The 15,087-nt window shown below is 42.0% G+C and overlaps 1 long non-coding RNA gene across 1 annotated transcript in view; it reads right to left on the bottom strand.

Annotated features, from left to right (window-relative positions):
- Positions 1-4,035: 4,035 nt before the first annotated feature.
- The window catches only part of LOC134349077 (uncharacterized), a 52,444-nt gene continuing 41,392 nt past the window's right edge, over positions 4,036-15,087 (bottom strand). Inside the window, exon 4 of the long non-coding RNA XR_010018580.1 lies at positions 4,036-4,405. This is a non-coding gene — a long non-coding RNA (uncharacterized LOC134349077). The remainder of the gene's footprint in view (positions 4,406-15,087) is intronic.

The following is a 15,087-nucleotide window of genomic DNA, read 5'->3' as shown; positions in this document are numbered from 1 at the left end:
GAGATGTAAGCAGAGTTAGCATGCTAAAACCTATTTACCTCTTGCCAGTGATTCTGTCCTCCAGGATGACCACAATCTTGTCATGGTTTGGAGGCTTGCTTGCCTCAGTAACTCGGACAGCTTTGTTAGTTGGAGTCAGGACTTTATGCTTTGGCTCTTGGTAGGGTCACCCGTGTCAAACAGGTCAAAGGGTAGAAGACAGACTAAGAGTGGTCCACCGGTCCTCCAGGTTCAGGGCTAACAACCCTGACTGGTAAAACAAAATTGTTACGGAAACAGCAATGAAGATTTCTTCTACGCCTGAGTGTGACGGTATTCCTGAGCCTCCGCCCAGGATTTGCATGACTGACAGTAGAGAAAACCGAGAGGAAACTACTGACCTGAACACTGCTAGAGATGGAAGATCTTCGTTGCTGACCTAAACGCAAACAGCATAAAAGTAGTGATTCTGTGGAAAACAACCACTGATCCTTCCTTGTGGACCTACTCATCACTGACTTCGTTTACTGGCACATTGAACCGCAGGAACAAGAGGAGAGTTAGAGGTCAGAACCACTGATTGACTCACCACTGAGTTCAGTGGTGAAACACAAAGCACGAGCTGAGGAATTGGCTGCATTTGCATTTGATCCTCAGCTTTACACCATAGCTGCTGTTTCCTGCTCATTTTATTCTACTGTACATAGCATTAAATGGAAAGTTCAGCCTCAAGAAAAGAGAAAGGAGAGTGTCAGAAACAGGATCTAACTTGATTCACTACAACATTTCCGTTTAGTGACCATTCAGGTTTTGAACGCAAACACAAGGAATTCTGCAGGTGCTGGAAATTCAAGCAACACACATCAAAGTTGCTGGTGAACGCAGCAGGCCAGGCAGCATCTCTAGGAAGAGGTACAGTCGACGTTTCAGGCCGAGACCCTTCATCAGGACTAAGTGGGTCTTGGCCTGAGACGTCGACTGTACCTCTTCCTAGAGATGCTGCCTGGCCTGCTGCGTTCACAGCAACTTTGATGTGTGTTGATTCAGGTATTGAACACTGTTCTGCTCCCTCTCTTTTCCTGCATTTTATAACTTGATGGGCTCCATTTCTTCCCATTTCCGATGAAGGACAAGAAATGTTTTTTCATCAGAAATCAAAAGAATTGGACACAATTGCAAATTGCCATTTACCTAATGAAAACAGAACTGAAGTGTTTTTACCTCCAGACATGCTAACTGACTCGCTGAGTATTCCTACTCACTTTTGTGTTTCTAGGTCCCTGAAAGTAGTGACTTTGCCTATTGTTCATAGCAAGATCCTGAATATAAGCACAGTTGGGACTCTGTCAGTTTTGTTGGGTAAATAGAGAGATTGGTATATGCATTATTGTATGTGGACAATGTATGGAGTAGATGAAATTCTGCCATGACTCTTTCCTTCTAAAGGGATAACCAAAAAGGAAGAATGCATTTACAAAACACTTCAGTCCTGCTGAAGGGTCTCAGTCTGAAATGTTGGCTCTTCGTTCTTTTCCACAGATGCTGCCTGAGCTGCTGAGTTCCTTTAGCATTTTGTGTGTGTTACTCTGGATTTCCAGCATCTACAGAATTCTTGTGTCTACAAGAGCAGGCTGTAGAAACAACTTAATAAACTGAAAGAATGCAGGGGAAGATTTACAAGGATGTTGCTGGGACTCAGCCTGAGTTAAAGAGAGAGGTTGGGACTTTATTCCTTGGAGTGTAGAAGAGTGAGGGGTGAGTGTATGGAGGTAAATAACAATGCAAGAGGCATAGATAAGGTAGATGCACACTGTCTTTTTTTTCCCCCAGAGTAGCAGAAACAGGATCAAAAGGGCACTGGCTTAAGGTGAAAGAAGAGAGAGATGATAGGGACCCGAGGGACAACTTTTCTATGCAGGGGTGGTACACATATGAAAGAAGCTGACAGAGGATCTGCTTGAGACAGGTACAGTATATTAACAACATTTAAAAGGTTTTTGGACAGATAAATGCATAGGAAATGTTCAGAAGAATATGGACAAAATACAGGTATATGGAACTGACTTAAATGGGAAACTGGATCAGTATGAACAACTTGGGCCAAAGGGCCTATTTCTTTGCTCAAAAACTCTAATGCTTTCAGAAAAATACTGTCTATTAGTAAAGTGGGAGGAAGGATGTAATAAGTGAAGGAAGATCAAGAAGAGCCTTTTCAAAAGAAGAGGGACTTGTAGAGGAAAATAATCTTAATCAGCAGCAGGAGTTACAATGTCCATGCTGTACCTTTCCTAACATGTCTAACACTTCTAGCTAGTTACCATGACAGCAGGCTTTAGAGTTGACGAGCGCCAACTCATCGAAGCTATTTATAAATAAGAGTTTGGATTATGATGCTGCGACTGACTGTTGGATGTTGAGAGAACAAATGCACCTTTAAAAAACCTGCTGATTTAAAATAGAGATTACTAGTACGAAATACTGACTCACCCTGAACAATGCTGCAGATTCTTACATTTCACTACTCAGATCTGGCCTGTTCTCCTCAGCAGGTCGCAATCCTGCTTCCTGGCCTCCAAGTAACACGGCAAAAAGCAACTGCATTCCCTTAAATTCTGATTGTGTTCCCTGTGGAGTTATTATGCACTCCAAGCACCTCGCTTCCTTTCCAGTTTTAATTCAATTTGTTGAGTTCTTTAATTCTTGTGCACCTCTGTCTCTATCATCAATGCACATGCGAAACTCAATAATCAAACTAAGTAATCTCATTCCAGTATCAAAATTCTATCCTAGAGTTTCAGCATTGGCAGCTCAGTCCAAAGTTCAAGGTAAATTTATTATCAAAGTACATACTGTATACATCACCATACACTACGATGAGGTTCATTTTTTTTTGCAAACGTTCACAGTAGAACAAAGAGATACAAAGCAATCAATGAAAAACTACACACGAACAAAGACTGACAAAGAACCAATGTACAAAAGAAAACAAACTGGGCAAATACAGTAATAATAATAACAATAATGGAGAAATCATAAATGAACCATCAAAATATCACCCTTTTACTTGTTTACAAACTTTATATAACATTGTAATATCATGCATCTTGCAACTAATCACCCATCACTTAAATAACCACAATATACATACTGAAGAGTAGTAAGGATGCCATAAGGGTATGAAAGAAAGTAAAGCAGAGTTTATAATTGATTCAATAATTCTAAATCGAGCCCAAAGAAATAGCAGAAATCTTTCACATTGTTCCATTGACTACCTAAGAACATTTGATTCTGTCCCACACTCATGACTAATAGGTTATTAATATTATATAAACTACATCCAAATTTTGTGAAATTCCTACATGTGATGAAGCACTGACATACTATAATCACCCTACCTATTAACAACCCAAAAAAGAACAATCACCGTTAGCAAATTAAACCGAGGCATTTTTCAGGGTGACTCACTAAGTCCACTATGGTTTTGTCTCTCTTTAAACCCGCTCTCTGATTTACTGAATCAGAAGAAAATGGGTATCAAATCAGAAACAACCAAACAACTTATATCTTGACACACCTTCCATACATGGATGATTTGAAATTATATGCTCCTTCATCAGTAAAGCTAAAGCAATTAATTCAAATAGTAGAACTAATTTCTAAAGATCTAAGCATGAACTTTGGAATAGATAAGTGAAGAACATTAAGCATGAAGAAAGATGGAATAAAGCTAGTCGAATATAAAGCCGAGCAGCAGGATACAATACAACCAGTGGATGAAAAGGAAACATACAATGTAAGTATCTGGGTATCAACAAGCAAATAAAATAGACCATACTGCAATAAAGGGAAAACATTTGACAGAACTTCAAAGCTTCAGAAAATCTACCAAACAGAGCTCAATAATAAAAATATAACAAAGGCAATAAAGGCAAATCACTATAGTCATATTATCATATTCCTTTGGCATAACACCTTGGTTTGAAACTGATTTGGAAAATTTACAAAGAAAAATGCGAAATGAAATAACAAACTTTAGAAGTCACTAAAAGACTTGAACACACTTAGATTAACACTACTTAGGACAGAAGGAGGAAAAGGAATAATAGACATTAAAAAATTTACACAGCAGTCAAATAAAGCTTCTAAGGATATATTTTCATCAACAAAAACAGGATTCAGCACTCCAATTGAGCATATGTAAGTCTGATAAGAAGTAAACTTAAATTAAAGCACAACCCAGAAAAATGAAGAAATTATCACTATTGAAGAAAACATTAACCAATAGAAGAGCTTGACCCTCCATGGACGACATCCCAATGACCTGAGCAGATTAGATGTTGACAAGGAAGTGTTGAATGCCAGGCTCGCTCAGATTTGGAGAACTCTTCCCAGAAACAGAAGGGTTCCTTGTGGCAATAAAGACCAGCTGATTAACAAAAATGATCAGAAATACACATTAAAAGACTAACACATTCAATATGATAAATACAGAAAACGTCAAGTGAAACCAGAAACAATCCAACATACTATAGGATCCTGCAGCAGTTTAACAATCTGATTACTTACTCAGGCAGGCACAATCAAGTGGCAAACTTCATTCACCAAAATCTTGCTTTAAAAGACAAACTCATAAAAGACATCATAACTTACTATAAATACAAGCCTGATCCAGTTTTAAAATCAGAGACCTACAAATTATATTATGACTGATACATTATTGCGATGGGACAATCTATAATAACCATCCAGATATAATATTACAGGATAAACAAGCAAGAACAACGTACTTAATAGATACAGCCATTCCAAACACAGATAACTCACAGAATTCAATAAATGAAAAACAACGGAAATGTGCTGAGTTAAGAGAGGAAATTGCAAGATCATGGAGCATGAACATGATATACATTGTCCCAATAGTAATATCGATGATTGATTTCATACACAACAGTATTAAACAATTAGACCTACACAGCAACTTCCAGAAAGCTGCAATACTGAACACCAGTAGGGAAGTGCAAAGTTTCCTAGCTATTGAAAAATGAGCGTGTTTGGCAATGTCCAACCCCAGGTTTTACCAGCTTGAGCGGAGAAAAAATAAAAAAATTATTAATAAGTAAGTAAATAAATAATACTGAGTGCATGAGTTGCAGAGTCCTTGAAAGTGAGTCTATAGGTTGTGGAATCAGTTCAGAGTTGAGGTGAACAAAGGCATTTTATGTTTAAGAAAAACTACCTCATTTATTGTACTCTAAACACTGAACACAAAATGTGGTAACAGAAACTCACGTAATTACATTTTCACATCAGACCAGTCTCTTAAAGTGAACCCCAACTCAATGTCGGTAGTTGTGAATTATATACATTTCCTCCAATTACATTGCCCCAAATACATTGCCCTTCACAGCCACCTCCCCCCACCCAGATTCACTAAGACCAGCATTAAGAGTTTGTCCGGAGCTTGGAGCTTGTCTTGCTTGGGACCTATGTTCCATGGGTGGAGGAACAGCAGGTGCCTCTGCCTCATCCAGAGTTGTGTTGACACACTCATGGTCATGTAGTGGAAGTGGCATGGTAGTGGAATTCTCCAGATCTTGGTGGGCCGGTTTAAGGTGATCTACTGAAATACAATCAACTTTACCTGTCTTATATATGATAAAAGTATTTTCTCTCCATTGCAAAGAACAGGGAATTGTAAGGGGGCCTAAGGGGATGTTGGTGTGCATCATGGCAGATGGAAGCAAATTAGGCAGAATGTAGGGCAGCAGGAACCCAAAAGTGCTGTACGCCATGATGGGAGGTAGGAATGAAATCACCTGGCACTCATGATGGTTGTCCATATACCAACTCAGCCGCGGACGTCTGAGATTCTCTTTTGGAACTGTTTTGGAGCAAAACTCACCGGAGACGATCATGCCAATACTCATCTGTCAGGAAAGCCCTCAGAGCAGCCTTTAAGAAGTGGTGAAACCACTCACATAGGCCATTGGACTGTGAGTGATACGCCATGGTGCGATGTAGCTGAGCGCCAAGGTTCTGGGCCATTGCAGCCCAGAGGTCTGATATGAATTGGCGATTGCGGTCAGAGGAAATATCAGATGGGGTGCCAAACCAAGCATCCAGGTGCTGATGAATGCCTGAGCCATGTCTATGGCTATCGTCGATGCTAGAGAGACAACTTCTGACCACCTGGTATACGGTCCACCATGGTAAGGAGGTGCGTGAATCCGCGGGGGCGGGGGGACGGGGGAGTGGATGATGGTGTTGGGGAAGATGACCGACAAGGTCCACGTTGACATGGTCAAACAGTCACTCGTGGACCTCAAAAGGTGCCAATGGTGCCTGGACATGACGAGTAATTTTTGCCCACTGGCTCTACTCACAGGCTGCAGTCCAATCATGCACGTACTTTCTAAGGTTGTGCCACATAAACTTTAACGCAGCCAGTTTCTGTGAGAACTTCCAGCCCAGATGCAAGAGGCCATATATGGAGTTAAAAGCAGACCGACTCCGGTTTGCAGGCTCTATGGGGCAGGGGCAACTAGCTGAGATATCGCATGGGAGGGAAACCCCGGCTTCCCTGAACTTAATGTCAGCCTGTGACAGGCCCATGACTGCTGATTGGTAAGCCTGGATCTTTGGGTCCATAGCTTGGTTGGCTGCCATGCCAGTATAGTTAACTACTATGTGTATGCCTCAGTGGCTGGCCATGAGAGGCAATAAGACACAACATTATTTTTCACCTTGATATGTTATATATCAATTGAGAATTCTTATACGTAAGTGATGAGGTGTGCAGACCAAGGGTCTGATATAATGGCCATTGTGTGCACAAGGGTTTGTGGTCAACGAACGTTGTGAAATTGCGACCCTCTAGAAGGAAACAAAAATGGCTGACAGCCAGATAGAGACAGAGAAGCTCACAGTAAAACAGGGGGACGGACCTGCTGGCTGAAAGTGAGCGGAACACCAAACAATTGTTTGTGAACAGCACCCACAACATAGTTTGAAGCATCAGTAGTAATGGCTATGGGTACATTGGTGAGCAGGTGCACAAGTAGGGTAACTTTAGAAAGAGCTTGTTTGGTATTATCAAATGCTCTGGTCATGTCCGCTGGCCAGTCAAGCACATGATTAGGGGTATTGTCTTTAAACAGATGATACGGGGGCAGCATAAGTTCAGTAGCTCGCTGAACGAAGTGGTGCTAGAAATTCACCATGTCTAAAAATTCCTGTAGTTTTTCAGTAGTGCAGGATGGTGGGGAATCTATAATAGTGGCTATTTTTGATGGGAGGGGTTTTACACCTTCCGGCTGAGAAAGTCAGTGGTTAACAACCCAAAGTGGCATTTAGCAGGGTTAATAATTAACCCATGTTGGCTTAAGTACTTGAAAAGTGTGCAGAGACAAGATACATGTTTGGATCTGGATGCTCTGGGAACAAGTATGTCATCCAGGAAAACAAAAGCAGGTCAATGTCTTTTATTACAGAGTCCATCAGCTGTTGAAAAGTCTGTGCTATATTTTACAGGCCAAATGGTATGCGCAGAAACTCAAAGAGGCCAAATGGGGTTATGACAGCCATTTTGGGAATATCCTCCAAACACACAGGCTCCGGATGGCAGCCCCTAACTAAGTTGACTTTGGAAAAAATTAACTTTCTGGCTAAGTGTGCTGAAAAGTCTTGGATGTATGGGACTGGGTAATGTTTGAGGGTGGTGACGTTGTTAAGGCATCAGTAACGGGTGGCAACCAACAGCAGACTTAGGGACCAAATGGAGGGGCGAAGTCCAGGGGCTTTTTAACCCATGTACAATGCTAAGTTTTTCCATGTTGACAACCTTAGCCTTCGTAGTTCCCAGATCAGAGGCAATTTGGATTGGGCTGACATTTACGTGCCGGGCAGCACCTAATTAATTAGCTAGTTTATTTCGGCTGTTTTCTTAAAGATGTTCTGGGTGCGTCCTGGCTACTGCTGCATGCTTCGCAGATCGGTATCGGTCTGCGGCCCAGAGGTTGGGGACCACTGCACCACCCAGCCTCTGATGACTCAGCCTAACACACCATCATTGGCGTGCTCAGCTCTATCTTCCTGATTCCGGTAAGTGATACTACACTGTACATACATTATTTCTACTTTATATAGGCTGTGTATTTTTATGTGTTATTTGGTATGATTTGGCAGCTTCATAGCTTAAAGATTACTGGAGAGAGTGCTTCTGCCGAGAGTGCTTGTGTGAGATTTTTGCTATGGCGGACAGTGCGGTGAAAAGTATTTCTACTTTATATAGGATGTGTATTTAACATATCATTCCTGCTTGTACTATATGTTACTGTTATTTTAGGTTTTATGTGTTATTTGGCATGATTGGGTAGGTTATTTTTTGGGTCTGTGAACACTCACAAATTTTTCCCATATAAATGAATGGTAATTGCTTCTTCACTTTACGACATTCCGGCTTACGAACCGTTTCACAGGAATGCTCTATCTTCGGATGGCAGGGGAAACCTGTAATCAGTATTTATTGTGTTCAGGCAGGTGTTCTAGTAGATTCACTACTCTTGCAGCCACGGAAATGCTAAGTGACGCTACCATATAGTAAAATTTGGTGTTGTACACGGAGATTTCTTGTAGTGCAAATTGGGCCTCAGCTTGTACAAACCAAGCAATGGCATTTTGCTCCCAAAACTCCAGCAGGTTCAAAGCGACTGCACAGGCTGATAAGTTCAATAACTCTGGAATTGTCCTGGAGCATCAAGGTCCCCGGTGTAGGTTTTTGCAAATAAAACGGTGTGAGGCACAATACCATCATGAAATCATTGCAATGGAAGGAGTGTAGTGAAGATTCAACAAATTGCATCCTTGGGATGCTGATTTTATTTATTTATTTATTTATATATACAGTACAGTAACAGGCACTTCTGGCCTAACAAGACCGTGGAACTCAGTTACACTCATGTGATTAATTAACCTACTAACTAGTATGTCTTTGGAATGCGGGAGAAAACCAGGGCACCCAGAGAAAACTTACACGGTCACAGGGAAAACATATAAAAACTTACAACCAGCGGCAGGATTGAACCCAGGTCACCTGTGATGTAATAACATTACGCTAAATGCTACACTACTGTGCTGCTTCACTTGAGGAGAAATTAATCCCATATTCTAGAATTTAGAAGAACGAGAAGTGATCTCATTGAAATCAGCAAGATAGATACAATGTTGATGCTTCCCTTGGCTGGAATGTCAAAAACCTGGAGGCATCGTTTCAAAAATAAGACATTAGCGATTCAGGGCAGGAATGAAAGAAAAATTGCTTCACCAACGTGGCAGAGAACCCTTGGAATTTTATGCCCAAGATACATGATATTAAAAGAAATAAATGGCATAAAAATGGAATAATGTAAAGTATTTATGGGTTTCTGGACCATGGGTTCTGATGGTCTAGGGGAAATAGCTGTTCCTGAATTAATGAGTGTGGTTCTAGAGGCTCTTGTGTCTCCTGCCTGATGGTAGTAATGAGGTAGTGGTTCCAGTTGGTGACTATGCTTAGCGATGGATACTGCCCTCTCGAGGCACTGTCTATTGAAGATTTTCTCACTGGTGAACAGGGCTGTGCCCCTGATAGATTTGACTGAATCTACAACCCTCTGCAGCCTCTTACGTTCCTGTGCATTGGAGCCTCAGAATGCTCTCCACTGTACATCCGTATAAATTTCAAAGGCTCAAAGGTTCATTTTTTATTGAAGTATACAACTCTGAAATTCTTCTTCTCCAGACAGCCACGAAACCAAGAAAGGAAAGAACGGCTACATGATCATCAACACTGCACCCCAAATCCCACCTCCCTGCATGACAAACACACAAAAATGGAACAGGCACGTCGACCCCCAAATCCTCCTCACCCCACACAAAAAATCTGGAAAGATCGGACGAAAAATGCAGAATATAAAAAAGTATAAGACTGAGAAAAAGTCTATAGTCCAAGTTCGTATCCAAAATGCAGAAAATCTGGGTAACTTTCTTCGGGTTTTCCCCTTCTGGTAGTGAGCGATCCCGCCAGCAATCAAAAGGCCATCTCCCCCCTCCGTAGCAGAGCGATCCCCCAGCAATCAAAAGGCAGTCTCCCCTCTCTGGTAGCTGAGCGATCCCTCAGGAATGAAAAGGCCGTCTCCCCTCTCCGTAGCAGAGTGATCTTACCAGGGATAAACAAGCAGTCTCCCCTCTCTGTAGCAGAGTGATCTTATCAGGGATAAGAGGGCGGGCAGCTGGTACTCACCTTCTACATTCGCCTCGATGTTTCAATATCCCTTGTCGCTTTAATCGGTGAACAATGGAAGCTTTATTTGGTGAGATGGAATCAAACATTGGCTCGTACCCTGTACCGCAGCCTTCTCATCACGAGGTTCCCGCATGCTGCCTCTGCCTCTTCGAGACTGCAGAACGCTGAAGCACCCAAACGATCTCCAAACTGCAAATCACAGGCTCCAACAGTTCCAGAATCACTTTCAAGATGAAAAGCAAACGGAAAAGGCATAAAAGAAGTGAAATATATGATTTCATGATCTATCCAGAAGATGTCGACTGAAGGAGCATTGTACGCAGGCGCCATCTTGACCGGAAATTTGCGGGAGTCTTTGGTGATACACCAAATCCTAATGAAGTAGAACCACTGACATGCCTTCGTTATGATTAAATCAATATGTTGGGCCGTGGACAGATCCTCCAGGATGTTGACAACCAGGAATTTAAAGCTGCTCACTCTTTCCACTGCTTAGCCCTCCATGAGGACTGGGAGGGAGGAAAACACTAATTTATTGAGCTACAAGTAGGGTTATTGAATTTCTGACATGATAAAGGGAGTAAGCCTGAAGGGTGAAGCCAAAGTTCCCGAATGGATTAGCTGTAAACAAATACATCTGGTTGATGGATGGATCAATAGTGCATATAGAAAATGATTCTTTGTTCATAACACTTATGGGATGAGGACAATCAGAGAATAAAAGTACAGACAAAGGCATGTGAGAGTTATAAAATGCAGGTTTATTATCAAAGTATGCATATGTCACCATATACTACCCTGAGATTCATTTTCTTGCAGTCATTCACAGTAGAACAAATAAATAAATATAATAGAATCAATGAAAAACTATACACGAACAACTAATGTGCAAAAGAACAAAAGCTGTGCAAAATTAAAATAAGTAAATCAATGAATAAATAATACAGAAAACATGGATTGTAGAGTCCTTGAAAGTGAGTCCATAGATTGGACATTGCTTCAGTGTTGAGTTGAGTGGAGCTATCCAGTCTGTTTCAGGAAGTTGATGGTTGAAGAGTAATAATTGTTCCTGAACCTGGTGGTATGGGACCTAAGACTCCTGTACCTCCTTCCTGATAGCAGCTGTGAGAAGAGAACGTGGCCTGGACGGTGGGTATCCTTGATGATGGAAGCTGCTTTCTAATGGAAGCTCTTGTTAATGTGCTCAGTGGTAGGGAGTGTTTTTCCCGTGACGGACTGGGCTCTTCCATTCATTGGCATTGGGGTTTCCACATCAGGCTGTGATGCAACCGATCAGTATAGTCGCCACTGTGATAACAGTGAGAGAAAAGCTAAGGAAATATCACAGGTGGATGACCAATTTATTCTGAGACATGCAAGGAAACCAACTCGCTCGAAGCTTTACTTTAGTCAGAGGGTGGTAAGCCTGTGGAATTTGTTGCCTTATGGCTGTGGAGGCCAAGTCATTGGGTGCATTTAAGGCAGAGGTAGATAGGTTCTTGATTATCCAGGGCATCAAAGGGTATGGGGAGAAGGCAGGGGAGTGGGGATGACTAGAAGAATTGGATCAGCCCATGACTGAATGGCAGAGTAGACTCAATGGGCTGAATGGCCTACTTGTGCTCCAATATCTTATGGTCTTTTGGTCTTACGGAAAGGGGTGAATTCAATATTGAGTAAAGAAAGAGCATCAACAACGAGATGGAATAGTGCCCCAATATTCAAACGTGCTCAGGACAAAGGCAGAAGATGCCGGACGTCCTCCACATGCAGAAAACATCTCAAGTTACAGAAGAGCTTCCTCGTGATGAGGCAACCAGCCAGCACTATCCTTCTGACACCAGCAAGCTTTGACTTGTAGACATTGACAGTGGGGACTTGCTATGGGCAAGAAGGTGAAATGTGTTTCTCAGTGAATAGACCTATCAGTTTGGTAACTGGATATGAGAAAGAAAAAGGTGGCTTGGTTTCTCTCAGTATCAGTTTGACTGTCTTGAGGAGGGAGAAGAAGATGGTGGCGCGACGCAGGGCGCGCGGCCGTTCCAAATGATATCGTATGTGTTAACTAGGATGCCGAGCACAATCCTGATTTGATGGAGACTGCCGTGAGAAGCACGGAGGAACACCTGGAGAAACCTCTGAAATGCCTGCTTCACTGCCGCTGCTACTGCGTGATTGAGAATCTCCGGATGGGAAGGCCCCAAATCCTCGGCTTTGCCTTTTGCTTGTTGCCGGAGCCGGGGTCGAAATGCTCGGCAGAGATGGTGCTCGGTGCTCGGTTTCGGAGAGCTGGTCGGAGGCTCGGAGTTTTCCGATGGACTCGGAGTTGGACTGTGGTCGGGTGCTTCCAGGATGCTGCATCGGCAAGTTTGCGGCGCTGGAGGTTCACTGTCTGCGTGAGATGATGGGACTTCTGAGAGACTTTGAGACTTTTACCGTGCCCATGGTCTGTTCTTATCAAATTACAGTATTGCTTTGCACTGTTGTAACTATATGTTATAATTATGTGGTTTTTGTCAGTTTTTCAGTTGGTTTGTCTTGTGTTTCTGTGATATCATTCTGGAGAAACATTGTATCATTTCTTAATGCATGCATGACTAAATGACAATAAAAGAGGACTGCATGTCCTCATAATCTAAAAAAAGATGTTACTGAACTAAGATTAGAGGCAATGGAGGCAAAATCAGTTGGGATTTACATATGTCTTTTTTTTCCAAAATGGCAGTTTAATATTTTGAATCTGTACTCTTTTACAACCTCAACTGAGCCTTGTCTATATGCCTGGTATTATCCTCCAAATTGTCTACTGTACCCTCACTAGAGCTTCTTGTGGAAATAGATGTCTGGAGTTGTACATCGTACTCAAACTAGGACCTAACTAGTGTAATATGAAGTTTTGAAATATCTTCCACCTCACGCCCATTAGGTCCCGTATTGTATGTCTGAGTGGCACAGCAGCACAGCGGTTAACATGCCAGTATTACAGCGACAGTACCCCAGGTTCTGTTCCTTTGCTGTCTGTAAGGAGTGTGCATGTTCTTCCTGTGACTGTGTGAGTTCTTCCAGGTGTCTCGGTTTCCTCCCACATTCGAAAGACATGCAGGTTAGTAGGCTAATTGGTCATATGGGTCTAATTGGATAGCCTCAGGTTCGTTGGGCTGGAAGGGCCTGTTACCAAACTATAACTCTAAATTTAAAACAAATTAAAAATTACATGCACAAATGCAGCTTATGGGACGATTTAGCTTAAGTTGTGCTAGATGTTGAACTAGAAAAATCGGTCTCAATTTATTATGATGAACTTCTGAATAGCCATAGAAATAACAATCTTTATTCACCATTTTACTCATGCCTTAATAACTTCAGTTGGATATGCCAGGCAAGAAAGGTCTTGCAATTTAATTCAAGGTCTACGCATTGTAGAAAAATACGTAACTTTCAGTGCCGTCTTGCTCCTTGCACTGATGTGATTCTCTCGTCCACACTTTAAAAATCCTTTCTTATTGGCCGCAGAAGAGGTAAAATTTGAAAACAACACACACGATATTAGGAATCTCCTGGAGATTGGCATGGCAAGGGGAGATATTTTAATTGATCTCTTGTGGACCTTGGCAGTTGGAGCCACAGCATTTAACAATCATAAATTCCAGATTTCAGAAAGCAAACAACTCTTAAATCCTTGGTTTGTAAGGAAGCATTCTAGTCATCTGACCAGTGCTCTAATAGGACTTTTTATGATCTTTAAGTCTCTAATCTTCTGCTAAACACAAAGGATTAATAAAATCAAGAAAGCAAGAGGGCCCATCTTGAGTTATATTTTGATTTTTTACAATTATTCAATGTGTATGTGCACTATTCAATAATTAAATTTCCTCATCAGCTCGTGAAATTTGGCAATTGCATTTTTCTAGTCACATCTGAGATGAATATAGTCACATTCTAGTAATATATGTCAGAATGCTGTTCCTGGACTACAGTTCAGCACTCAACACAATAATTCCCTCCAGACTTGACAAGAAGCTCAGAGACCTTGGCCTGCATCCATTCTTGTACAGCTGGATCCTAGGTGATAAGGATGGGTTCCCTCACCTCTGCCCTCTGGCCCTCTGACCCTCAACACAGGTGTCCAGAGTCCTCTTCTCTACTCCCTTTACACTCATGACTGTTCTGCCACACACAGCTCCAATTTGCTGATCAAATTTACAGATGACACGACATTGATTGGTCCTATTTCTAGTAGTGACGAGATAGCATGCAGAGGAGAGGAGACACAGTGGTCCCAAGATAACAGTATCTCCCTCAATGTCCAAAAAACAAAAGAGCTGATAATAGATTACAGGAGGAATGGAGGCAGGCTCGAACTGATCAACGACAATGGCACTGCAGTTGAGAGGGTGAGTGGATTCAAATTCCTCGGTATACACATCACTGAAGATCTCATCTGAACCGTACACACGGGCTGTGTGGCAAAAAATGCACAACAGCCTCTCTTCTACCTCAGGTGACTGAAGATGTTTGGCATGGGCCCCCAAATCTTCAAGACCTTCTAGAGGGGCACAATTGAGAGCATCCTGACTGGCTGTATCACTGCCTGGTATGGGAATGCACCAACCTTGATCACTGGGCACTACAGAAAGTGGTACTAAGTATTTTGAATGGTAAAATCCCAGTGGCTTGTGTTGTGTATGTGGCCGGGTTACACAACAAAGCTATAAATAAAAACACTGGAGACGAGAGCTAAGTTAACAAGGTTCTTTACTGACTGAAACTGAACTGAACACACACGTACAGATCAATACGCACCTAATAAAGCAGGCTCAATACGT

Source organism: Mobula hypostoma, chromosome 7 (assembly GCF_963921235.1).
Source record: "Mobula hypostoma chromosome 7, sMobHyp1.1, whole genome shotgun sequence".
In the NCBI taxonomy this organism is placed as follows: domain Eukaryota; kingdom Metazoa; phylum Chordata; class Chondrichthyes; order Myliobatiformes; family Myliobatidae; genus Mobula; species Mobula hypostoma.
Note: the sequence above shows the minus strand (reverse complement) of the source record. Positions and strands in the feature narration are given on the sequence as shown.